This window comes from Buteo buteo, chromosome 20 (genome assembly GCF_964188355.1).
Source record: "Buteo buteo chromosome 20, bButBut1.hap1.1, whole genome shotgun sequence".
NCBI lineage: Eukaryota > Metazoa > Chordata > Aves > Accipitriformes > Accipitridae > Buteo > Buteo buteo.
The window spans coordinates 5,857,662-5,883,388 of NC_134190.1; the positions used below are offsets into that span (position 1 = coordinate 5,857,662).

At 43.9% G+C, this 25,727-nt stretch overlaps 1 long non-coding RNA gene across 1 annotated transcript in view; it reads right to left on the reverse strand.

The window, feature by feature from the left end:
* LOC142042374 (uncharacterized) overlaps positions 1-1,586 on the reverse strand; it is a 269,885-nt gene extending 268,299 nt beyond the window's left edge. Inside the window, exon 1 of the long non-coding RNA XR_012653734.1 lies at positions 1,331-1,586. This is a non-coding gene — a long non-coding RNA (uncharacterized LOC142042374). The remainder of the gene's footprint in view (positions 1-1,330) is intronic.
* Between the last annotated feature and the right edge of the window lie 24,141 nt (positions 1,587-25,727).

Here is a 25,727-nt window from a genome sequence, read left to right on the forward strand (position 1 = left end):
GATACATATGCACAGAGATTAAGACTAGAAGAAAGGAGAAGGTGAATATTGGTGGACACACGAGAATTTTCACTAGAAGCTCTGTCTGCATACCTGAGCAACGTGCATGTAGGGCAGGCCCACAGAAGAATAATTTTAGAAGAGGGAACGAGAAGAAGTTTTTGTTTGCTTCACATCAGGAGAAACCTGAGTGTGTCTATGCATGCATAAAAAGAAAGATCCTAGTGAAAGAAGCTTTTCATGGGGATTGCAAGCAAGCATATAGGTAGAATAATAGGTGGAAAGGGACCAGGAAGAAGGGGAATGAGTGACAATACAAAGTGGAAAAGTAGAGAGTTCAGAAATTCTGAAACGGATAGCTCTAAGGAGGGAGAGGGACAATTGGCAGATTAGGAGAAGAAAATAACATGGGAAAGGTAAAGTAGTGGACTGGGACGAAAAAAGAGGAAAAGCGGTGGTTGTTACATAGCGTAGGAAAATGGAAGGGGAAATAACAAGACACTAAATTAGGCAAGATAATTAAGAAAAGTACAAAAAGCACACGAGTAAGTTTTCTGAAGTTGCAGTGCTTGCTCTAGAAAGCGCGACTACCAGAAAGAATGGAACAAAACCCAAGGCGACTCTGGCTTTCTCAAAGGGACGAAGCGGACTGCGCTGCGCGGGCGAAGACCAGCCGAGGCAGGGCCAGCCTGGACTGACCCTTCCCGCTCGCCCCCTCCGCTACGATCGACGCATTTGGAAGAACAAAGTCCTCCCTCTGGTCCTTCGCCTCCTAAAATTGTCCCTCGGGCACTTCTGCGCACCTTGCTCCCCTGGGATGGTCCCGCAGCAGCAAAGTGTCACCCTCGGTGGTGTGTGTCCCCCCCACTCTGCCCTTGCTGGGCCCTTGCCCAGCCCCACAGCCCCCCCCCCCCCCCCCTTAGCCAGGGCCCCCAGGACTCCCTAGAGTCCCAAAAAGTTTTTCCCCCGTCTTCAGCTTTCCTCTGTCCCAACTCTTTAAAAACACAGCCCGACCCAGCGAGCTCTCCGAGCCCACTTCGTGTCCCCCCCCACCAAAGAAATAAATTAAACCGCTCAAACAAAACACAAAGCAGGCACAAGGAGGAGGCAAGACACCCCCCCCACACCCAGTAGTGCCCCCCCCCAAGCCTGCATTACCGTACCGAGGGCGGAATGACTGCCTCACCCTCCCCAAAAAATACCTGCATGTGCTCCCAAAAGTACAAAGAAAAAGCTGGCCCGGCCCGCTCCCAGCCCAGAGCGCGGGGGGGGGGGGGGGGGGGGGAGCAGGGAGCCGAGAAAGAACAATAAACCCCAAATCCAAACGTACCTTCTCCTTTCTTTAAAACTGCGAAACCCGAATTTCCTCCCCAGCCTCCATCCAGCGGGGGCCGTTCGCTTTTAAGCGGCCGGAGAGCTCGGAGAAAGTTGTATAAATCTCTCCGGATAAAGTTGCCGAAGATGAGCTAACCCCGGGAGAGGAGAGATGGAGAGTTCATCCGAGTTTTTTTCCTTTTGTTCAACTTGCCCGAGCAGACAAAGAACCGGCAGCGGCGGCAGGTCCCCCGCTCCCCCGCTCCCCCCGCGGCCCGGGCGCAGCCGGGGTCCCGCACAACCCCCCCCCCCCCCCTCCGCCTCCTCCCACCGCAACTTTCCGTCTGCTCCATCCCTTCTGGACCCCGGCTCCGGAGCAAAACTTCCCTCGAACGGAACGTCCCAGGGAAAAAAAAAAAAAAAAAAAAAAAAAAAAAAGGGGGGGGGGGGGAATTAATTCAAGGCAAGGGGGGGGGGGTGGAAAGGGAGAGAAACATCTCTCAAATCATTATTTCCGGTAGATGCACCTCTTTGTTTGGATTCCCCCGACTGTCAGTGAGGACAAGGCTCTGGGTAGCTGGTTTCGGTTAGTTTGATCTCCCGGAACGAAACGGGCAAACGCAGGACGTAAAGAAAAATAAGTTTAAAAGAAAGAAAAGGAGAGAAAAAAAAAGAAGGGAAAAAAAAAAAGAAAAACCTCCGGAGTTGCGAAACGAACCCTTTTTGCATGGACACGGGAAGTACATAAATAAACAACTGAAGGGGAATTTGGGAAGACTGTTGCTTCTCCTCCCCTTCGCACTTTTCCAGAGACCGTAACAACAACAAAAAAGCCCCCCCCCCCAAAAAAAAAAGCTCCCTGCCACCCCCGCTGCGTCCAGCTCCTGCCATCCCTACCTGTTGCGTAAAGCGCAAAGATGGGGCCGACCGCATCGGTCCCAAAGAAACCAAAAGGGAAAGAGGACCATGGGGGGGGGGGGCACCCACGGCCCCTTCACCTGCCCTCCGGCCACCCCCCCCCACAGGGAACCACGGCGCGGCCCCGGGTGGAAACGGCGGCTGCCCCCGCACCCGTGTCCCCCGTCCCCCCCCGGGGTCCCCCCCGAAAGTTTGGCGAGGAGGAGGAGGGGGGGGTCTCCCCTTTTGCCTCCCCCCCCCCCTTTTTGTCTCTCGCCCCGAGACAAAAGAAGCGCGGAGCTGAGCTGCGACTCACCTTGGAAGGGAGGGAGGGAAGGGGAGGCTGGAGAGACACCTTCCGCCTCAACCCTCCTCCTCCTCCTTCCCACCCCCTCGCCCCCCCCACCCCACGGGCCGGGACGCGGGTGGGGGGAGAACCCGGCTGGGCCCCGCCGAGGGTCCCCTCCCCGGCGCCGAACAAAGGCGAGGGGAGAGCGGCCCCCCCAAAAAAAATCCGGGGGTCCTGACTTTTTGGTGCCCACCCAGCGTGGACGGCCCCGCGTTTTGGGAAAGGCAGTGGGAAAAGGGGTGATCTGCCCGGAAAGGGACCCTCACGTCGGGGGGGGACACACAGGACACGGCTCTGCCGCCCTTTGTGTGTGTCTGTGCTGGTTTTCAAAGTCAGAAACCAGAGCGTGATCCTGGGATGTACAGGGGTTTTTAGCAGAAGGAAAAACAGGATGGGAAGGGCACGCTGTTTCGCCTTCGGTGTCCTGTCGACACCTCCTACAGCCCCTGCTCACCTCCGTCCCTTCCTATTTCCCTTCAGTTCGTGCTGATTTCGGGCTAGCAACCCAACTTGTCCTTCTTCCAGCTCCTTTCCCCCCTGCCCATCTCCCCTAGTTTTGAGGCTCATTCAAACTATTCCCTCCTACCCAAGGCCATCAGCCTCCAAGTTGTCTTCTTCAAAACGTTTTATAACTCCCCACCCAGGATCAACCTTTTTTTATCCTCCTGCCCCAGAGAAACTGCCCCCAGCTCTTCCATCGCTGCACGTGATGGATGATGCTCTCAAACGTTGCCTTGCTACGTTCTGCTGTGAAGTACTTTGCTGCTGTTTTTTCATTTTAGGTTTCTGAGGTGAAATGCTAATACGTAACATAGTGTAACACCAGGTATGTGAAATGCCTCCTTATGGTCCTTCTTCTTTACCATTCCTTTCACCTTCTTCTGCCCTTCTGCACTGTGTGCTCTGGAGCAGCTGTTGTAACACTTACAATTTCCTCCTAACTTCTTTCCTACAGACTGTTCCTCCTCTCCCTCCATTTCTGACTTTTTCACCAATCCTAGATTTCTATTCTCTCCATCCACACTATTTCCATGGTTGTTTTATCCATCTTTCTTCTTCCACCTCCCCACTTCTGTTTTCTTAATCCTTCAGTTGCAGGGGGGGAAGAGGAACATTGACTGCACCGTAGCCCTTGCATTACTGCCACCCTTATTTTCTCTGCTTTCCACATGCGGTCTTTTAGTAATGCACATTGATTTCCAACCAAAATGCACTCTTCTGCTGATGTATATGCAGTTTTTCACCAGGTCTCATTCCCTGATGGCCCCAAATCTGGTGGAAGGCCGTGCATTGTGGCACAACCAGCAAACATCTTATAAAGTATTACTCTTGGCAGCATTTTCTGGAAAAGCACAAATTGTACAAGTAGCTCCTGTTTTTATGGGATTTTGGTTTTGGGGGACATTCAAGACGTTGCCTAAAGGTATCACTTGCTGAGAATTTGTGAGGATGGTGACTTGCCCCATGGCCTGCTGGCTGAGTTGGAGTTTGTGGGGCAGGTAAATAGGATCACCCACATCCACTTCTCCTCCTGCCCTTGGAAGTGTGAGGCCAAAAGTGTCTAAAAAGAAAAAAATCATATGTTGTAATTCTCTAGTACAAACTGTATTTAAACAAGGTATGCCTCTACCTTATTACTTCATTATGAATGATAAAGATTAACTAATTGTTGGACGAGAGGCCACCAGTTGCCTAGGGTCCCATAATCGTGACCTGATTACATTCAACATACACAAACAGAAGACACAGCTGATAATATGTAGCTGAAGAGGTGAGCGAGGATGAGAAAAATTAGAAAAATTGATCAAAAGGGCACAAATATCAGAAACAGTTCAACAAAAGTTACTGTGTCTTATAGAAGAGTTTATTTGATGGATTAAAGGCCATCTGCAGTCAAGACAATAAAATTAGGTTAAAATCCCTTTGTGGTTCATTGGCCAGGTAAAGGCAAGCATGAAACAGTAAAAAGGAATACATGAGAAGCAAGAAAAAGGGAGCAATTGATGACAATTAACATGAAATAGAAATCATATAGTGTAGAAAATTATTTGGAAAAGTCAAAAACATTAGAGAAAAATTCACATCTAAAACGGATGGAATTCACGTAATTTTACAGTAAGTGGGGAATGAAGCATCTCCTAACGATGCTCATAGGCCTGTCAGGAGACACAGTAACATTTTTAGTGATACAAAACATACTAATAACAATACCTGTGTTCTGTAAGTGGAGAGATAAATATTGCACACAGATCATGACCTGCTTTTTGGTCCTTGGGCAACACCTACCTCCAATAAACATTAAATCCTTAGCCCCAGATGCCTTGCACCCCAGCAACAGGAAGTACTTGGCCCTTTATGTCACAGTGATGTTCAGTCTAATAAATCCTGGAATGTCATCAAAATTATGGGAATCTATTGCCAATGTCGTGCCAATATGAAAAAAGGGCAAACAGAATGACCCAGATTACAATACTCCATTTTGCCTGACATTCATCCCTTAAAAATAGTGGAAAGCCTCGCACAGGATTAAACTCAAGGAGAACTGAGGATGAGAATAATGATTCTAACGCAGCCTTCGTTCGTCTTTAATTCTTTTTTTTGCTTTTGTATTCAGGTTTCGCTGTGGCTGTAGGAGGGGTCCAAGTGCGGATCTACCGGCAGCTCCATGAGCTGACACCTAGTTTGAAGAAAGCCACAACAGCAAAGAAATTGCCCATACAGTACCAACATTTAAACATTTCCAAATGGCAGTGACCTACTCTCTTCTGGCTCCCAAATAACGGGGACAAGTAGCCTAAACTACCTGTGTTTAGTTTTTAAATCCTTGATTCCCCCGCTGCACAACCACATTCTTCTTAACTCTTTCAGTCTCAAATACCCGATCTCTTTCTGTCTCCATATGACTTTTATTCTGCTTCCCAAGTCTCCTTGAGGAAAGGCTTTGGTGAAATTCACTCTAGACATAAATTCAGGACTTTTAAGCTCAGAAAAGTCATTAAAACATTATCTAAAACGTCAAACTGGACAGAGAATGTAATTTAGTTTCTCCTGCATTTATCCCAGTTGCCCGTATTCTTCTGAAGTCTAACTTCCAGAAAGGTTTTGCCATTTTGCTGAAACATTGTGTGATACACAGTCAACCACTTCCCTTAAGAACTAAGTCAACTATCACCCTTGCTGTTAAAAAGAACAACAAAAGCCGTACTTCACTTTAAATCAAAATTCGTTTGGCTTTAGCTTCTAGTTACTTCTTTTAATTTATTTTATGTCTCGCCACCATATTAAATTAGCATACGGCTAATTTTATAAATGGGGGCCTGAAAGCAAGACTGGCTGCACAGGACAGGAAACCTTCCTGCAGAGATAATGCACTTACAGGATTGTTTTAATCTCTTTGAGGGATTACTTACATTAACTTGTTTAGGTTCCATTACATTTACTAAGAAAACACACAATTGCTTGAAGTTGACCAGCTGGGCGGGTTTTGGAGGTTGTGACACTCATTTACCATTTGGTTGCCACACTAATGGCAACGGTCATTTTGAAGCACTGACGTTGCGGCGATGCGAAGACCGGCACCCCCAAAGCCCGGAATTCCGCGCGGATGCTGGAAGCACCTACTGTGCAGATCAACGCGAAGGGCAGCCCAGCCTGCAGCGGAGAGCTGGGGTGCTGATTATGCCTCGCTCCCATTCTGCACCCTACATGTGCCTTTTTGACTTCCTCTATAAGGTTTGTTATGCTGGAAATTGGGGAGGTCCAAAAGCACATCACCAGCGGACTTCTCCAGACTAAAGAGCCGGTGGCCAATTACCTGCAGTTTTCAAGAGGCTGGATTTGAAGACCCACATGATCCCTTCTGACCTTTGTTCCTGGCTGTGTAGAACAAATTCAGACTATGCAAAGATCCACTAAACCAACTACCACAGAGCGCCCCAGAAGAGGAGGACTGGTTTCAGTTCTTTCTATTTTAACAGATGCCAGAGGAGATGACAAACTTCAGGAGGGAACTCACAGAAAAGTTAGCACACACCAGCTACAGTAACTGTCTTTGCTTTTACTGTGAGACAAGACTGCACAAAACGTTATTTGGTGCCGTTTGACGCCGCTTCCCTGAGAAGTGAACTACCACTCACCTTCCAAGAGCACCTGAAGGTTTTGACTTGATTATGAGCTTTTGGATGTTGCCATGTACAGGAAGATGGGCAATACAGCAGCAGGTCGGCAAAAGGTGGTCTTTTAGCAGAGAATTCAGGGCACCTTCTGGGTTTTGCTGTCCTAGCAGGTTTTTGCTTCTCCTTCTGTTTTATTCTTCTATACGCAGAGGCTGATTTCACCACTACTCTCTTTTGTAGAAGTGTGAATCAAATCATTAGGTCAGTCCACTCCCGTAAACTTAAAGACCAAGACAGACAAGCTTGCAAATGAAAGAATTGTTTTGACATGGATATATTCTTCTCTAGAGACACATACTCAGCAAACTTATAGGAAGATTATTTTAGAAATGCATATATTGGAAAAGTTTGCTTACCAAAAAAACAAACCAAACCAAAACCCGGTATTATTCCAAAAGGGTAGGAAAACATGAGCTTTCCAGCACTGCATTCTTTTGAACCACCTGAAGGTTGTTCACAACATCCGTACTCTAGAGAAAGAAGACACAATTTGTAATGGATTCTCAACTATGTGCATTTTCCTTATCTTCTTCCCTAAGCCAGAAAAAGGGTAGTGAAATCCTCTCTGATCTTCTTTTCTACCAAGTGTCCATCTTGATCAAGCCAAGGAAAGTCTTAGCCCAGAGACCCCATTAACATAACTTCTTTTTTTTTAGATATGTACACCAGAGCCTCTTTATCACCTCCCTTTATATCTTTTTTTTTTTTTTTGGTCTTATTTAACCCACCCTTTTTATTTGGCAAATCAGTAACTCGACACAGACCTGGTTCTATTTTAACTGTTTCTGCCACTTTTCCCTCCAGAGCCCATAGTTCTTCTAACAGATCTTGGACAAGAAACCCTAGAGAAATAGATACTTCCCAAACAAATCCAAAGAAGGGTTTAGTTCAGCGCTATGTTCGTATATGATGGTTGCTATTGCAGTTGCTATTCCTCTCAATGAGTATTTTTATTATGAAGAATGAAAGCTCCATTGCAAGCTGAACAAACAAGCAGGCCCGTTTTATATTATTCTTAATAGACAGGGGCAATACAGATTATGTTTCCATATTCTTGTTCCCATTTACTCTATATACAATTATGAGTACTACTCAAATAGAAGATTATTATAGTCAAAATAAGACTAAGTTTGGGGAGTTCTGGTTTCAGCCTTACTTTCTTCTTCCTTAAAGTGTTGAAACATTAACTTGGGCTTCTTCCTTCCTCAAAATTTTGACCTATTTGAGACATATTAATTCTAAATATAGCTACAAAAACGAGATACTGTATAAAGATTACCTAACGTATGTATACCTTCAAAATTGTTAGAAAAATATGGCAGTTTGTCTTGAACATTTAAGACTAATGTTCTGACTATATTGTTTGGTAATATCCATTCTTCTCACCTTCAGACAACGTTCAAGTTATTTCTAGTTGCTTTCCAACTGATTTAATTAATTATCCTCCTCTCTGGCTTATATTGAAAACAACAGCTTATCTAGTTTATCACTTCTTTTGAGAAATCACCCCACAGTACTGACAAAGGCGCTGGACTAGAATCATAGTCAATATGATCTCTTTGGTTCATAAACCTGTTTGAGCAGTCAGCTGAATACTCATGAAACACGAAGACTGTAAAATCCTTGTCTTAAATTCCCTGATATAGAGAATATACAGGACAACGCCAGGAAAAGGATTTGAGTCCTACTTACAACCTTGGTCTGGTTTAACAGGGCTTTGTGCACCTTGTTATCATATGAAACACCTGTTTGTACCTTAATAATATATGTTTGTGCCTTCAGAATATGACCGGATAGATAGACGGACAGATAATAGACAGGGGTTTTGCGGCTGGCCCAAAATCTAATCTGGGACTTCCCCACCTCCGCAGCCATAGGCAGTCCTCCGAAAACATGCACTTCTGCTTCATGTGGCATGGGTGCGGTTACACAGTCTGCAGCCCTCAAAAAAAAAAAAAAAAAAAAAAAAAAAGAAAAGAAAAAAAAATCAGTCTACGACACGGCACACGCTTCCCCTGCATGCGCGAAGGGACGGGCGAAAGAACCAACGCAGCGAGAGCAAAGCTGCTCCTCTTGTCCTGGCTCTGGGCATCCCCAGGAGCCAGCAAGGACCCGGGCACGGGAGGCTCGGCTGTTACTGGGACAGCTGGGAAGCACTGGATGAAGGAGGGAGCGAGCGAACAGCCGAGGAAAGGGAGGAGGAGGAAGGACAGACTTTTTTCCACCGTCCTGTCAGAGGCCACGCAAGCAGGCAAAGCCTCCTCCGAGCACCAGGCTGCCAGGGCCACCACGGGGCTGCCCTGCAAATTCAGCCCCCGCCGGCACAACGGGGTGGTTTTTTCACTCCGAGCAATAACACGTTCACCTGGCCACAGAGCCAGCAAGCCAGCCCAGCCTCCTCGCTTTGATTTTGGACTCTGTGAGTATTGACCTCCTGTACCTTTAGGTTTTATGAGTTTGACCCTTTTCGCATGGAAATAGGGATGGCAAAAATGCGGACATATACCTGCCATTGTGAAGGGCGATGGAATATAATTTGGTTTTGCAAGAAATATCAAGGTCACCCTAAGCACAGAAATACTATACCAGCTCTGGTAAAACCAGCATAGTAAATAAAGACATGAGATAAACTAACTGTCTGGTTTTCCATTTGCCTGTGACCTCTATTACTGTTCTTTGTTCCTTTGCCTATAACCTCTATAATTGCCTTTTTGGTCCTTTGGGTCAATATGATTATCAGTCTCAATGCTGCCACTGCTCTCAAATTTTTCAAATGAAACCTCGTCTGGAACATTACAAGCCTATTCTGTTTGCAACTTATTAAAAAAATCACACCTTTGACTAATACAGAATGCTTTCTCTCTGTAATAGATCCATATTCATAAAAGGGTAGCTACTCAGTCTTACCAATTTATTTTCCCTTTGTCACTGTTTACACAAAATGATTAACCCACCCTGCTAACATTTTTCAAAGCATACCCTTGTTTTGATAAGCACTTCTTAAAACACAAACTGCACACTGAAAACCAGCATCCGAAGGGGTCTCAGTCTTGAATAAGGTTACGTGGCACGGATGAAATACATGTAACAATGATGTCAGTCTGATAAAAGTTGAATTTATCTCTGTATTTAATGAGCAAGAAGATAGAATACATACAGGGTCTCAGTGAGATATTGCTTGTGCTCCCTCAAGAATGTTGAGGTGTATATTGGTCAATATTGGTAAAACAGTAGATCATTTTCCTTAAACCCGTGTTTCCTAAGTAGGGATTCAATCCAGCTGTCAGTAGAATGACTGAAAAAATGTCATTGACACCAATATTGATAATGCCCTCCCCCATGCAAACCCAAACATAATATGCAATTAGTATATCAAGAAAAGCATGCTTTCTCCAGCCCCACTTTTGCAATCTCCCATGGAAGCAACTTTATGCATGTGTGTCCGACTACTGCATGAACGCTGTATTTTGAGAGTCCCAGTCAAGGCCATGGCAAGTTCCAAAGGCAACAACTTGAAACATTAAAACTTATCTACAGCCTCTTTTTCTTTTCCCCATCTTTTCTCTGCCTGATGTTATTTTTAAGAAAATGCGTCAAATTAAAAAATAATAAAGCTCAAATAAGCTTATTCTCTTCAAATTTGGTGCTTCACACAATGCCAGAGGTGTCATGAAAGGAAAATGTCATCCATAATATGTGACTTTGGAATCAGATTAGAGAGACCCATAATCTGTCAGTAACCTCTGCCTGTAAGGTCAAATTACAAGTTCTGTATTTATTACACATAAATACACTATGTTTCCAGATTCTGCCTCCACAGGCACTGGGTAAATTATGGGGTCCATCAGTCAACAGCTATTTTATATTAGACTCCAACTATACGTACATAAATATTTTCAATAACACATTCACAGGGACGGCGATCCTTTTTTTTTTTTAATTTTTTTTTACAGAGTGAAATAAAGCATGGGAGAGGGTAAAGAGAGGCTGCTTCCTCAGTGATGACAGGAAAAGCCTGGAGAAATCACCATATGCATTAAAAAAGGCAAATATTTACTAGATAAAAGCCAGGCAGAGGAGAAATTACTACCTAAAGGCTGCAGCTGGTTGTCTCTGCAGATTTAAAGGATCAGCTACCGAGACTGTAATTCTAAGAAAATCTCCTATTAATGGATAAAACTCAACTGTGCACTGTTCAGTGCAGGCTGGGCAGTGAGAAACAAGATATTCCTTAAGGAAAAGAAAAAACTCTGTTTTCTCTAATTGCAGGCTACTAAATTTCCTTCACTGGTGCGATACGTAGCCACGTCCTGGTGGCAACTGGTGGCTCCTGCCACCAGTTCATTTCATAGGTCACCAACCCGCCATCAGATTGTAATGACTTCTGGCTATTTCTAACTGGGATTTAAATCAGTGACCTGAAGTAAAGACACTCATCCTATTACCAGCCTCCTGAGCCATGTAAATTCCAGCGAAGCTTTTTTTTTTTTTTTTTAATTCTTAAGCTTACTTCACACAGATATAAAAGTTCACAGAAGATCTCAGTTGAAGAACAGTCAGGCCCTAAACATTGATAGGAAGCCTCATTCCTCTTTTCTTTAGTGAAAACTCTAGAAACCTCTGGTTTGCATTATTCATTCACTAAGGCACCTATGTAAGCAATATGCATGTGAGAGCTGTTTCAGCTACTTATCAGCTTTAGTGACGGCTGAATATGCAGATTTTATATTCTAATACATATATCAGAAACACCTGGATACAGATACCAAAACCACTTAGAATATTTCTTGTGGTGGTTTGTTTCAAGTAGGCATACTGTACTGAAAAGGTCAGTTTAAAAGCACGGGACAGACTTCTGGGAAATTTCCTTTGCTCTTAAATCATCTACCGTTACATCAATAACACAGTCCATGAGGTTTGCACTTCTGTTGCCACAGATTAAAAAAAAAAAAAAAAAGGCAATGTAACCCAATTTCTCCCATCTTCATTGAGAAACAGAAATTGAAAGTTCCACTCCAGAAGAAAAGTTTCTGCTAATTCAGAATATTAATTGCAGGGAAACCAAGGCATTTAAAAAAAAAAAAAAGCTCACAGACAACTGCACATGAAAAGTTTAGGTCTTCATATTTAATCACATAAAATTAAAAATTAGCTGTAAAAAACTGAAATTCTCAGAAATCATGTCCATAGCTAACCACAATCAGAGGCTTCAGAGCAATTATTACCCTACTGTTGCTGAGCTTCCAGCCACCATAGGATCACCAGACTATTTTTTTTAACCTATTTTAGTTACAAAACATGCCTAGTTACATTGTTTGCTTCCTACATTTCTTTCTGAAAATCACACAAACAACCTGTTTTATATACCCAGTACAAATCAAGTTATTGTCCTAATAAAGAAATCTAAGAAAAATTTAAAATCTGAAGTTAAAATCAGTGCAGAAAGAGATACTTTCCTTGCTTTATCATGAAGGAAAGAATAACAAATGTTCTAATGTCATAACATTTTTAAATATTCAAGAGTAAAAAATATTGTTGGTTTAAACTAATAATAAAAATATCTGATGAGGAAAATGTCCTTTGAAGTGGCCACAGACAACAGGGCTTTCTAGACAGCAGAAACAGGAGACTTTTAACAGCATAAGACTAAACACCCAGTTAGATGACAGACAGCGAATAAGCTGTAGACAAAGTAGAACCTTAGCCAGGCCTGTGCCGATCTCCGCATATAAACCATTACATGCACGCACACCAGATAGTCACAAAACATAGACATAGTTTTGTATAAAGAGTTATCAGAACTTACAAGGCAGAGAAGCATTTAGACATAACTGTAACCCAAACAACTCAAACTTCTCAAATTATCTCCAAATTCAGAAACAGAACTACTAAGAGGGGACAAAAGAGTAGCATGAAGTGATGCTGTGATTAATTTGCCTTAACCAAATTTTTTTTTTTTTTTTGAAAAGCTGCTGTTACTTTTAGGGGCCTCGAGGAGGGTTCCCCGCTGCGAGAAGCATTCTGAGGACAACAGGTGAGAGAAATGGGATGTATTGGCAAACATCTGAAACCCGTCGTGCCCATCCTTTTTGGCAGCCAAGCATATGGGCACCCCGAGCTCACACGACTTCTTCGCTCACGAGGAGAAGAGATGACCGAGGAGGAGAAGGAGGAACGACGGTGGCCGGTCACAGCCTGCAGCTGATGCTGTAGGATGTCCCCAGCCTGCAGGCTGGTCCCAGCACCGCTGCCTACCGTCGTGGTCGGCGTTCGCGGTAATTCGGTGCGTGGGTGCACAGAACCGATCGGCTGGCAGAAGCCGGGTATTATTGCAGATTGCTATAATGCTTCATTGTATTTGATTTTAAAAGGGAACGACTAGGATTCTTGGAGTCATGGGACTGTGACCTGCTCCGGTCTGGCAGAGGTACAACCACCTACAGCACTGGCTTAAATTATGCAATAGGATCTATTAAAAAGAAAAAAAAAAAAAAAAAAAAAGATTGCCGTTTCTGAACACTCCTGCACTTCCAAGCTTTAGCATGTACATCACCCTCTGCCCTAGTGACTCATGCAGCCCTAGCTGGAACTGTCAGGTGGCTTACATTACATCCTGCAAGCCCTCTGGGAGGCTCTTCTTGTATTAAATTATTCCTCAGTTTTCCAATCATTTGTGGAGAGAATTGTCTCAGCTTTCACTGACAAAAAAATTACCTTTAAAATCAGAACATGCACGTATCAACAAGGCCTACTGAAAAAAGTAGTGAAGTTCAGAAATGGAAGAGAATTATTTCAGAAACGGAATACCTGAGCAGAAGTTGTTACTCTGGCTCCCGCTACAGACATATTCCAAAGCAGATTTAAATCGCTGGTGCCTTTTCCATTTGGATTCAGTGCACTTTGCATCAAATTTTGTAAAACATTACTTCAGGTGTTCTCATTAGAAAAGTATGGAAGATTAAAAACCAAGCTGAAACACCAAGGCATATTTTTACAGTCTTAGGGTGCATTGTGGATACTAAGGTAAAGCTGGTTAATTAACATGTGAGCCAGTCTTCATTTTCTCATCTCTGCTGGTGCTATATAAGTAATTTCAGGGTCTCGTGGTGCCTCAGCTAAAGTGCGGAATATAACAAACAGAGAGAAAATTAAAAAAAAAAAAAAAAAGCCCTTTAGGTCTGCAGGAAGGACAAGGTAGAGCTGAGACGGGGATCACTCCTCGCTCCTCCTGAGCCTGCACAGCCTTCTTGAGGCAAAGCCGCTCTCCCCGCCAGGAGCAGGGGATTAGGGTTTTTTATTCATAAATTATGCCATTTCGAAAAGCCGCTGTCAACTCAAACCCAGCATAAGACGACAGGGCTGGAATACAAAACTTCACTGCCTTGTGAGGTTTTTGTTGTCTTTCTTTCCACTGCTGCCTTTGCTATCAAATCCAAAAGGTTTGGATTGGGTTTGTGTGCATTTGAGAAATTTGCCTTGTTTCACTTATTCAACAAGACTTCTATAACAGAACCAAAAGTAGTCTCTTTTCCTTCTTAATTAAGGGCAGCATGATTTTGTTTACTTTCCGTGATAAGCAATCTGAATAGCTAAAACCCCTTTATTTTGGGAATGCAGTTTCTAGGACGTACTTACATTCCACTGAACTATGACAAGCAACATTTTATCACAGTAAGTAATTTCTGTGATACCATCAGAGACAACATATTATCCAATTTAACACTTATTACTATAGAATAATATATTAATTTATCCTTTAATCTGAATGGCTACTTTATTAAAAAAAATTCTTTGCACAAAGGATCAAATTAAATCTAATACATGACATTCAGTAAAATGGACAAAGCCTAAAGCAACTTATATCCTCTTTCATCTCCTATAATATTACATACGGCAGGAAACCTTAGAGTACAGTTTATCAGTTGTTAATCAGAACTCACCCTACAAGCATGGCGCTTTCAGAATTTTAAACATTTCCTATCTTCTATTTGTGCACATATTAGAGGAATTTATATTCCACCTATACAGAAGCTCTTATGAAATCCTATCCTTACAACTCATAAACACTGGGTACATTAATTTGTTACAGAAAAATATTTGGGGCCAACTTTGAACTAGAGAGAGTGAGAGGAAAAGAAACACTGTTAGTGCGAGAGCTCTGAGGTGTCACTCAAAGATACGCAGGACTGGAGATAAATCAAGATCTCGAGCAAAAAGGCAAGAAATTCTCTGAGAGTAGCTATTTGAGGATCAGAGGAAAGGGATGTTTTGAAGTAAAACAGGACTATGTTTATTCCTCTATGAAGTATAAAAATAATGGGCTTTGCTGGAGGAAGGGAGGTAATTTTCCAGCTTTGTAAGGCGTGATGGATACATAATGCAATGTCTTTATTAGAACAACCACCCACCCCCCACCCCCCATACACTAAGAAATCTTTTAAAAAACTAACCAGTTTAAATTTGGTATTAAGGCCACCAAACATCAAAAGCACAGAATCACCATCCTCAAATTTGAGAGACTTAGTCATGGCTATGACGCATCAAGACAGTCTCATTAACATCATTTTCACCACCATATAAATATCAAGCGGAATTTTGACTTGTTTTCTTGGGTTGTTTTCCATGTGTTTCTTTCTACATTTGCACACTACTGTATCCTGCACATAGGTGGGGGCAATCCCAAGCACAAATACAGGCTGGGTGATGAGTGGATTGAGAGCAGCCCTGTGGAGAAGGACTTGGTGGTGTTGGTTGATGAGAAGCTCAACATGACCCGGCAATGTGCGCTCACAGCCCAGAACACCAACCGTATCCTGGGCTGCATCAAAAAAGGCATAACCAGCAGGTCGAGGGAGGGGATTCTGCCCCTCTGCTCCCCTCTGGTGAGACCCCACCTGGGGTATTGCCTTCAGCTCTGGGGCCCCCAACATCAGAAGGACATGGACCTGTTGGAGCGGGTCCAGAGGAGGGCCACGAAGATGATCAGAGGGCTGGAGCACCTCTCCTATGAAGACAGGCTGAGAGAGTTGGGGTTGTTCAGCCTGGAGAAGAGAAGGCTCCAGGGAGACCTTATAGCAGCCTTCCAGTACCTAAAGGGGGCTTACAAGAAAGAGGGAGACTTTTCACTAGGGCCTGTAGTGACAGGACAAGGGGCAATGGTTTTAAACTGAAATAGGGTAGATTTAGATTAGATGGAAGGCAGAAGTTCTTTACTGTGAGGGCGGTGAGGCACTGGAAGAGGTTGCCCAGAGAGGTTGTGGATGTCCCACCCCTGGCCGCGTTCAAGGCCAGGTTGGATGGGGCTTGGAGCAACCTGGTCTAGTGGAAGGTGTCCCTGCCCATGGCAGGGGGGTTGGAACTAGATGATCTTTAATGTCCCTTCCAACCCAAACCATTCTATGATTCTATGATATTTGAGTTTGAAGGGTCAGGCATGAGGTGTCCCTGCCTTTACAGAGATAAGGACCAGACGCTTGGAACCACAGTGACAGAAATGCTAACATAAATATGTGAAATTAGTAGCTTGTTCTGCAAGTGCTGAATTAATAGTTCCTTAATTTCAATTTACACAGTTGGCTTTGTTAAATGATTAGTGCCTTTAAACCTGAGAAACTAATTATGAGCATGGACGGCCAGATAAGAGTGAGATTAGATAGGACTTAATTAGTACTTTGTTGCTTTTTCTAGGTTTTACTGTCATATGAAATTTTTAATAAAAAAAAAAGAGCAGACTTACTTAAGCAGAAATCAAGAGGTAGAGTTAAGAGTCTTTTACCAAAAAAAAAACAAACCCAAAAAACCAAAACCCACCCCCCCAAATCCCCAAAACCCAAACAACAACAACAACAACAAAAACCAACAAAAAAAGGTTTTTTTGGCAATTTGTTACCTTCTTCATACCTAGAACTACCTTAGCCAAGCAGAATAAGAGGACCAAGAGATTTTAGAAACAACAATTTAGGGAAAGCTTCAAACATCTATTATTTAAGCTTGTCCTTACAGAATTCAAGCTATCTACTCCACATACATTTTACATGTTTTGGAATATATTTAGGGCACCGTTGCTGTGTTTAGTTTTATCACACAGAGATCTATGCGTAACACTGAAGGTCACACAGACCTTCCAAATATTTTCATTCAAAACTCCCTCCAGTCACAGTAGCTTCACTTCACTAAAGGATCACTCAATGGTGAAACAGTCTACAGTCACAGATAATCTTTTGTCATCAAGGTGAAAGGTTAAAAAATTAAGTTTCTTGATTGTCTAGTTGATTAAATCAATATGTTCAGGATATCCCAGTTAGCAAAGGAAGAACTACATGTTCCCCATTACTCCATACCCAAAAGACTGTTAAAGACCCTGGAAATGCATTTAAATCTGAAAAAGAAAGCACCACAAATCTTTGCTGCACTTTTGCTGATTAATAAGTATAAATGCCTTCTTCAGTGTCAAAAATGAAATAAATTATACTTCCTGGTACAGCAAATCAAGAACTTTCTCCAAGGACTAGGTCTTCCAGGAGACCATCACGGTAGTGACCAGACACACAAAGCAAACAACAGGTATTAAAAGTAGGACGGTCCATTTTTTTCCAGTTCAATTAGGCTAAAATGCATTATGGGACACTGAAATCTGTTTCTAAAGTATCAGAAGACACAGCGACAGTACAGCTTACCAACCACAGACCAGCCAGGTAATCTAACAGTCAGTTAGGACACACTCTGCAGAAGCACTTTGGCACTAAACCCCATGATGGTGCAGGGGTAGCAATAACCCACGTCGCTCAAAACCGCCGATACGAGCTGCCTCCAGCAAGCTCTGAACCTTGTCCTTGTCCTGGAGGGTCAGCATGGCCAGTGGCTTTTCTTCTTTCCCATACTTTCCAGTGACACCAGCTTGGACAGAGAAGCCACCATTGACCTTGCAGGAGCTCCTGTCCTTGGCGGCTTCTTCTTCTTTCTCCCGGCCCAGACCTCAGCTTCATCACGCGGTCCTCGGACTCCGAAAGAGGTCTGTGAAGGTTTTAGCAATGTAGCCCTACCTGGCTGGGCAACACAGGCACCTAGTGCCCCACTGAAATAACTTACCAAGTCCATGGCAGATCTAGACCTTGCTTTTTAAAAGAAATGCATTCTAACAAAACTACATTTTAGCTACCCAGCGTATTTTAGCTAACACCTCCTTTCCCTCCAGATTTTATGTATTTTTAATGAAAGTCTAATTACCATCCAAATACAGTTTGAAGCAATGCATAAGGAAAAATAAACATAATTTAGAAATTCAGAAAATATTAGTTAATTATTTTTCTGGCAAGATAGAAGTGTATAAATTAAGAATCTGTGTAAATATATGTTAAATTACTTAAATATATACAGACATAGTACGTACATAATCCTCATGGTTAGCAAAAGGAAATACTGAATTACACCAGCCAATGAGAATCAACCTTTATTAAGAAAAATACTTAGGAAGCACAAATGCAAAACAAGATGAAAATCAATTATTTAAATCAAGGTTTCCAACTTGACAATTTAAATCATGATTAAAATTGGCAATTTAAACGGCTTTGATCTAAATCAATCCCCCTGATGTGAAACCAGCCCGTTTTGTTTGTCATCCCTATTGTTCTCAGAGCACCCTGATCAAAAAATTATTTGTAAATGTGCACATGTGGATATTTCTGTATGAATACACTTTGTTCTACATGTTTGTAATTCATTTATGACATGAAGAGCACTAACTACACCTTAGCATACCTATGACACAACTCTATTTACCAAGAAATATTATTAAATGTGAATTTTATTTTGCAAGTGATAATATTTCCAATTCTTCCATAATATTAGTATCATTACAGGACAACGTAGAATTAACCAAGTTTCAGATCGTCAACAGACCTGCCAGTCACAAACGGAGCCACAAAAGCTTTAGACCTGCCACTTGGCATGCAGCATCCTTCAGAGAAGACTTCAAAAATCACATCTGATCTGCAAGGCCCCAGGACACCAGGTCCTACGTCGAGTGCTCAGGTCACCCAGAGCAGCACAAGCACAACTCCCAAACACCTCCACAGCCCATTTCACCACCTGCAGATGGCTGCAGGCAAAGGGCTCTTTGGACTTGCCTTTTTAACCTGCCTTCCTGAAGATGTGTCATACAGGTGTCTTCATTTATTCATCCATCCGTCCAAAATTTGTAAGAAGGGAAGCTCACATCCCCAAAACACTAGATTCCTACGGACTTTGCTAAAGGGAGATACACAGGAGAAAGGATGGAAGCCCAGGCATCACCTTAAATGAGCTCCTGAGGGGTTGGGGGGCGTCCCAGATGGGGCTGGGTGGGGGAACACAGTTAGTGCTCTCCAGACCCTGCCAAATAGGTTGCAGCAGGGAGTAATGTACCAATTAGACATCAGAATCCACCCAATGGATCTCTCCTGAGATGGGGATCTGTAGAAACCAGGTTCTGTTGGCTCACACAATGATTTGCTGACATCCTCACCTCATTAAAACCTCAGCCTTTGTCTCTAATGCTGCCTGTGGATAACGAGCCACCCAGATTGCGTACTCTGCCCAAATTAAACAAAGATACAATTCTCCATCTCCACTAGGCTGTTAAAGCCTTCCTCCTACCTCTTTCTCAATTATTGCCAGAAGACTCCAGTTTCTTGTCAGTAACCAGCAATAATTCTGCTTTACTCTCCAGCCTATGCTTTAATAGTACTGCTTTTTCCTAAATTTCTCTTCCTGAAGTTCACATCACCTTGGCTCCCAACCGCTGCGGTAGTTTTTTCCCCCCTTCTTCCCACACATCCAGACTTTGTGATCCAATGACCATTTTTGCGGCCCATGGGCTTGACCACGATAACGTGATCTGTGCTCTTGTCCCCTGGCCCTCTTTCACAAGCAAGCCCATGTCAGGGTTCCTTTCCAGCACCACCACACACTTATCAAGTATCTTATTATTCCCACGCAGCAGCAATGAGTCGGCTACGATCACCTCGTGATCCCAGCTTCTTAACTGTTTGCTTGTTGTGTTTTGTGTTTTCTCTCATCGTGCGAAATACTTTGGAAGAGGTCCCTGTTCACTGGTGCAAATATATGTGTGTTCTCTTCCAAATCCCTTGTTAATGCCTGCCTTCATCTGCAATACCTGCAAAGAGCTAGCTCGGGCTGGATCAGTGCGGCCAAACCAAATGGCAATAATACTTTGTTTTCTGCTCATGTCCGTGGCTGCTTTTCTGTCCTACATTCAAACTATAAACAACCTGAAGTGGGTCTTCTTTTTTTGTCCTGTACTTACAGTGCACCAAGGACATGAGCTGCTGATCTATGATTAAGGGCATCAACAACTACATAACAACAATAATAATATAATAGAAGAGGAGAAGACACTATGATTTCATTTCTGTCTAAGCCTGGAACAATTTGTTAATGGAATTAGGAAGCCTCTTCTATGTAATTATCAGTGAGTACGTCAGCCAAGTCTAACTCACAGTGCATATCTTTCACTGTGATAATACAGTATTTTAGAACTACATGAAATACACCATTTAGATAAGCTGAGCTGGAATGTATGACCCTCCATTTGCAACCAGGTCCAGAGGACTAGTGTGCATTTTCAGTTCAAGATAGGGAATCAAAGGACTGTTTATAAGGCTTCATGTCCAAGTTCTTAAAAGTGAGGAGAGAGCTCAAGCAAAGAATATTTTCACACTTTCCCCCCCTCACCCCTAAAGCTGATCCAAGAGAACAAAAGCAAAGATTTCTAAAATACCCAGGTTTCCTCCTTTTTCTGAAGGAGAACGTAAATGTTTGTTCTTATTCTGTTCCATGGCTCTCCTTTCTAGAAACATCATACATATTTATTTATTAAAAATCCCTCACACATGGTGAAACAACTACTTTTCATATGTCTGCTTTTACCCATAGCTCATCTTTCACAGCATGAGAAGCTGATCCAAAGGAAAGCAGCATAACAAGATTTTCCAAATTATGTTGAGTCTTGGTCAAAGTTTGCAGGAAGACCAGGAATTAATCTGATGATGCCCATTTCTGATCTCCTGTTTTATCCACTGTACCACTCACTTCCCTACAGCTAGAGCTAGAACTATACATGTTCTTTCATTAGAAAATAGTAATGTTGCTTCCTTATTATAGAAAAAAATTATTTTCTGGAACAACTGAATGTTTACAGAAAATATGTCCCTCCCTGGAAATTAAGCCCTAAAGTTATGTACAATTAGGGCACACAAGTACTTATATGCGAACACGACCTGCCTCACATAACGTTAAATTGTTTTGCCTTTCTCGGTACCCTGAGTAAATCTGAATCAACAACATCACAGGAGGATTTCCGAATCATACCAGTCCCTAGCATAAATTCTGACTAGTCTGAAGACATCGGAATTTGTTTCTAGAGAAGTAAGTTCCAGGTGTTCGACTCTGGAGAAATGCCCAGATTCTCCTTTAAACTGCCATTCCCTTTGCCACTCACCAGGTCCCCCACCATCCTGCGTAACCCGCTGTCGTCAGCACACGGGTCACTTCGCGTCGGGTCCGTATACCCTCGTTAGCAACCATCCCACTGCGACAGCAATTACAACTTCAGCAGGTCCGGGGGCCCGGAAAAATTCGGATTATTGCTTCACTTTCTTGAGAGGGGCAAACCGTGAGCTGCATGCGGTCGCAAACTTCAGGCAGGCTGCTAAGGCAAAAAGTCACTCCTCTGTGATGTTTTCCCTGGCACACGAAGAGTTGGTCCATTTGGAAGAGGTGGGTGGGCTTTAACCCGAGGGTACAGGTTTCGGTGCGCTGTGCTGAGATCACGCAGAGAGATCTTGTCTGGCTTCATAGCAATCCCACTCGTTCAAAACAGTCAACCTGAGCAACAGCCTTTTAAATGATTCAGTTAGATACCAGCTGTTTTCATTTAGCTTTCAGACACTCAGTCACAGTATGAACCCAGCTTGGTGCTATTTTTGAGGCAGACAATGTGCAGAGATATACCTTCATCTGAGAGCCTTGGACTAAGCTCAGGATGATAACATAGCACGGGTACATCTTGGATACATTTTAAATTAGATTTCTTTTCATTCTACTGCCACGCATTAGGCAATGTGCCTTTTGCAAGGGAAGGCGATGAACGCTGAAACAGAAGAAAAAGGGGGTCTGGGAAGCAGGAAAGACATAATGTTCTGGGTCCACTGAATGGGCATGTACATCTCTAACATAGTATAAGCAAAGCTCATCCTGAAGAAGATTAGGAAGACATTCGGGAAGAAGTGAGGTCAGAGAAAGGAATGTAAACTGGAGAGTGGGGAGGGAAGCCCGGGAAGAAACCGAGTGAATTACTGGGAGAGCAAAAGAGGAAAGATAAGAAGGGCAAGGCAAATGTTTTCCCTTTGCTTCCAGGTCTACGTTACAAGACCACTGCCAACACAACAAAGCACAGCTTTGCCAGTATAACACACATCTTATCTAGTATTTTGCTGGCATAACAGTGCCAAGCAGGACTCAAAGCTCATACCTCTGCCAGGTCTGAGTTTCTACTTCTACCTAATCCTCATCATTTTGAAAGACCCGTATGGGCCCCTTGCAACCGACCTGCCAGTCTTGCTCCTAGTTCTGCAAGCCCTATTCCTCCTCCTGGTCGAGCAAGCTCATGCTGCTTAGGATAAGGACGGGACACACAGGGGTGCGCGAAGAGACTGGTCAGCATTTGTTAGATGTCAACAAATGGCATCAAGGCCAGGTTACGGAGAGCTAACCTCCTCTGTCACAAACCCACAAACATCATCCCACCAGCAGCCACCGTTACGTTGTCCTTTGCTTCAGATAAACTCACTTAAAAGGGAAGATGTAACAGGAGCCACGTGGAGTTTGGGGATGCTCTCCTGCCATGTGGGAGAATTAAGCTTTGCTTGCAAAAAAACACCGAGGAGCTAGTACAGGGGGAGAAAGGCTACTAGGAGTTAGTGTATCGGTAGGAAAAAAGGCATAGGAAGTGACTCAGGATAGTATAATCTAGCCAGAGATGTAGTATTAGGAAATGTTGCATAGCCGTGCCTGTGAGTTATGCCTAAATCACATTCCACGGCATTTAATTCTGTTGGTGGTCTATACATCGGTTACTATAGGTTCAGTAAATGTTACTCCTTGCCTTGAGATGTTTATGTACAACGCACAAAATGGAGCAGTCACTGACCGGCTAATTACTAAGTCCTGAATAAGTCACCTTTTGTGCCACGGCATACCCATCTTGGAGACAACCACATTTATCTTCCTCATGTTGGTGACAAAAATCATAGCTGATTTTAGAGCTTGTTCGAGGACCTGGAGAGGAGAGGTTGAAATGGCGGGAGGTGGATAATAATTTTTGAACTCTGGCGTATCAAGACAATCACAACATGTGTAGACGCAGGAGGTCACATTATTATACCTTGTTAATGTCTTCAAAGCTTTTCAGAGACCTTTATGGCGTTATTCTACACGAAAAATTAACCCTAATACATACAATCAAAAACTAGATCCAACACACAGAACAAAGAACCCTTGGGAAGAGGGTTAAGCTCTAATCTGCTACTTTTTTCCACTTTCTTGTGGAAGCAGAGGTGGCAGAGGAGAGGCCGGCCAGCGTGAAGAATCTGACCCGTATGGCTGCTACTGCGTCGTGTATCGTGTCAGCGTATGTCACGACAGCTAACGGGGAGGCTGGGGAGGCCTCTAGCTCAATCTTCTCCTTTCTGCTCAGTCAAGCCGATCCTGCTGGAAGTGTAACCCGGGACTACAAGGCTTGCAAATGTGCTCAGCGTTGCGGACTCCCGGGGAGCCCTACTTTGGTGTCAGGAAAGAAAGAAAATACAATACGGTCTGTGCAGGCGCTCACATCGCACGCTGCTTTACAAGGAAGGGAAGGAAATGAAATGATACACAGGGGAGGCAGACCTGATTACTGAAAATTATATATACACTCTTGAGGTGAACAGTCTTCATCTAATTTGCAGGTAAATTAATGATTTACAAAGAAGCACAGTCTATTAAAAATAAATTTTAGCGACAGACATATGTGGTCTGTTACGGTGATTTTTCATTTAAATCTAGTTCAAGTCTTTTCTGTACCTCTGTGCACTATGAGATGCACTGATGGAGAAATGGCAAAGAGCTATAAAAATGAGAGGTTTAGCAAAAGATAAAGAAGAGACAAAATTGTCACAGTGCAAGAATGGACAAAATTATCTCCACCAAAGTTAAAATAGAAAATAGAAACTTGATTTTTTCACACGGCACACAAACGAATTCACTCAGCATTACCTCAAGATGTTGCAGAGGCCACAAGCAAGAAGGGGATGCGGTGGAGGATAGAATAAACGAGTGGAGCGGGATTCACTGGTGACAATGACCACGCGTGGCTGTGAAAGTCTCTAAAATGCTGATTACCGGAGTGAAGGCACAGCAGGAGAGGAGCAATTTTGCTTTGCCTTGTTTGCTCCAGCATGGTCACAGCTTCCAGGAGCGGGGTTGGGGCCTCTCACGCCAGCTGGGGCAGCGGGAGAAAATGAGAGCTACGGCACTCCTGAGTCAGAGATTTCACCGTGCTGTGGAAATCCACTTCTTTATAGGCACCCGCCACGCTGGCCCACCTCCAGGAGAGGATCCGGTGTTAGGCAAACCTACGGCCAGACACCGGTTGCGATTCCTAAAATCTAGTTTTCTTTTACATAGATCTTCATTAGAGAATCTTTGCAATATATTTGTTAGTTTTCAGGTTTGCTAAAAAGGACTACTACTTTTCCTGCCCAAACAGTCATATTAGCAATATGGTCTATTAAAAAAAAAAGTACATTTGGTGATATAGACTTGTGTGGCTTAGTTCTGGGTACTTCCTCTAGCAAGACACTTTGCCTTGCTCCATATCGCGGGCAGCAAGGAACCCACGAGTATTTCCCATTTATGTCCCTACGCCCATACGTAACGTTGTGCCAATATCTCTCTATTTTCGCCTGACTTCCACTTAGCTATCTGGAGGCAAACAACCTGCGCGTCACCCAAAGAGCCCCCCCCCCCCCAGAGAAACAACCCGTTTGGCAACCCAGGACTTTATTATAACCGAGACCAAACCCAACGCGCGCAGGAAACCATAAAACCCCTCGAGTTAACTGTAGCCAACGGGCAAAAAGAGCCCGGCAGCCCCCAAAGCCAGCGGCTGCAGTCTGATGGTGTCACCCATCCCCATCACCCCCCCCTCTCCCAGTTTGACCAGTGCTCGCTCCCCACAGCACATTTATGGATAAGTACAGCACCTGGGCACGGCGAGGAGGGAGGATTTGGGTGCATAGGGGGGTCCCCCCACACCACCCAGGGTGTTTCACGGTGGGGGGGTATACCCCGAGTCCCCATCCATCTGCTTTGTAAATGGCCTTGGAAAAACAAGGAGAGGGACGGCGAAACCTCCCGGGGCCAAGGGGGGGGGGGGGGGTGGTTTGGGGGCGCGGAGCTGGCGCCGGGGGATTTTTTTGGCATGGTAAATAAAAGGGGAGGAATTCGTGGGGACGAGGCGAGGGCGAACATTAACCTCCCGGGGGGGTGGCTTTGGGAAAAGAGCCGGTGCGACGCCTCTTTTCGTTTGCAGCTCCTTTTTTTTTTTTTCACGGAAAAAGAGTTTCTGGCCGGCAGCCAGCTGTAAATTAACAGCTAAGTGAAACCATTATGTCGGTGGGCTGCTTTAATCGGTTTACAAAAAAAAAAAAAAACCAACAAAAAAACCCCACCGTCGAAGGGAGGATGCGTATCCGTAGGCAGGAGGGGAACCGGGAAATCGAAAACCCGGGGGGGCTGGGGGGGGGGTCACCGGCCTTGATCTCCCCCCCTCGGACTCCAGTGGCCGCTAATGTAAACGCTCTGCATTAGAAAGAATTCATTACAGTGTCCGGAGAAACTTATTTTGGCTGGGGGGCGGTTCGGCCGCCCCTCCCGGCGCGGGGGGGGGGCTG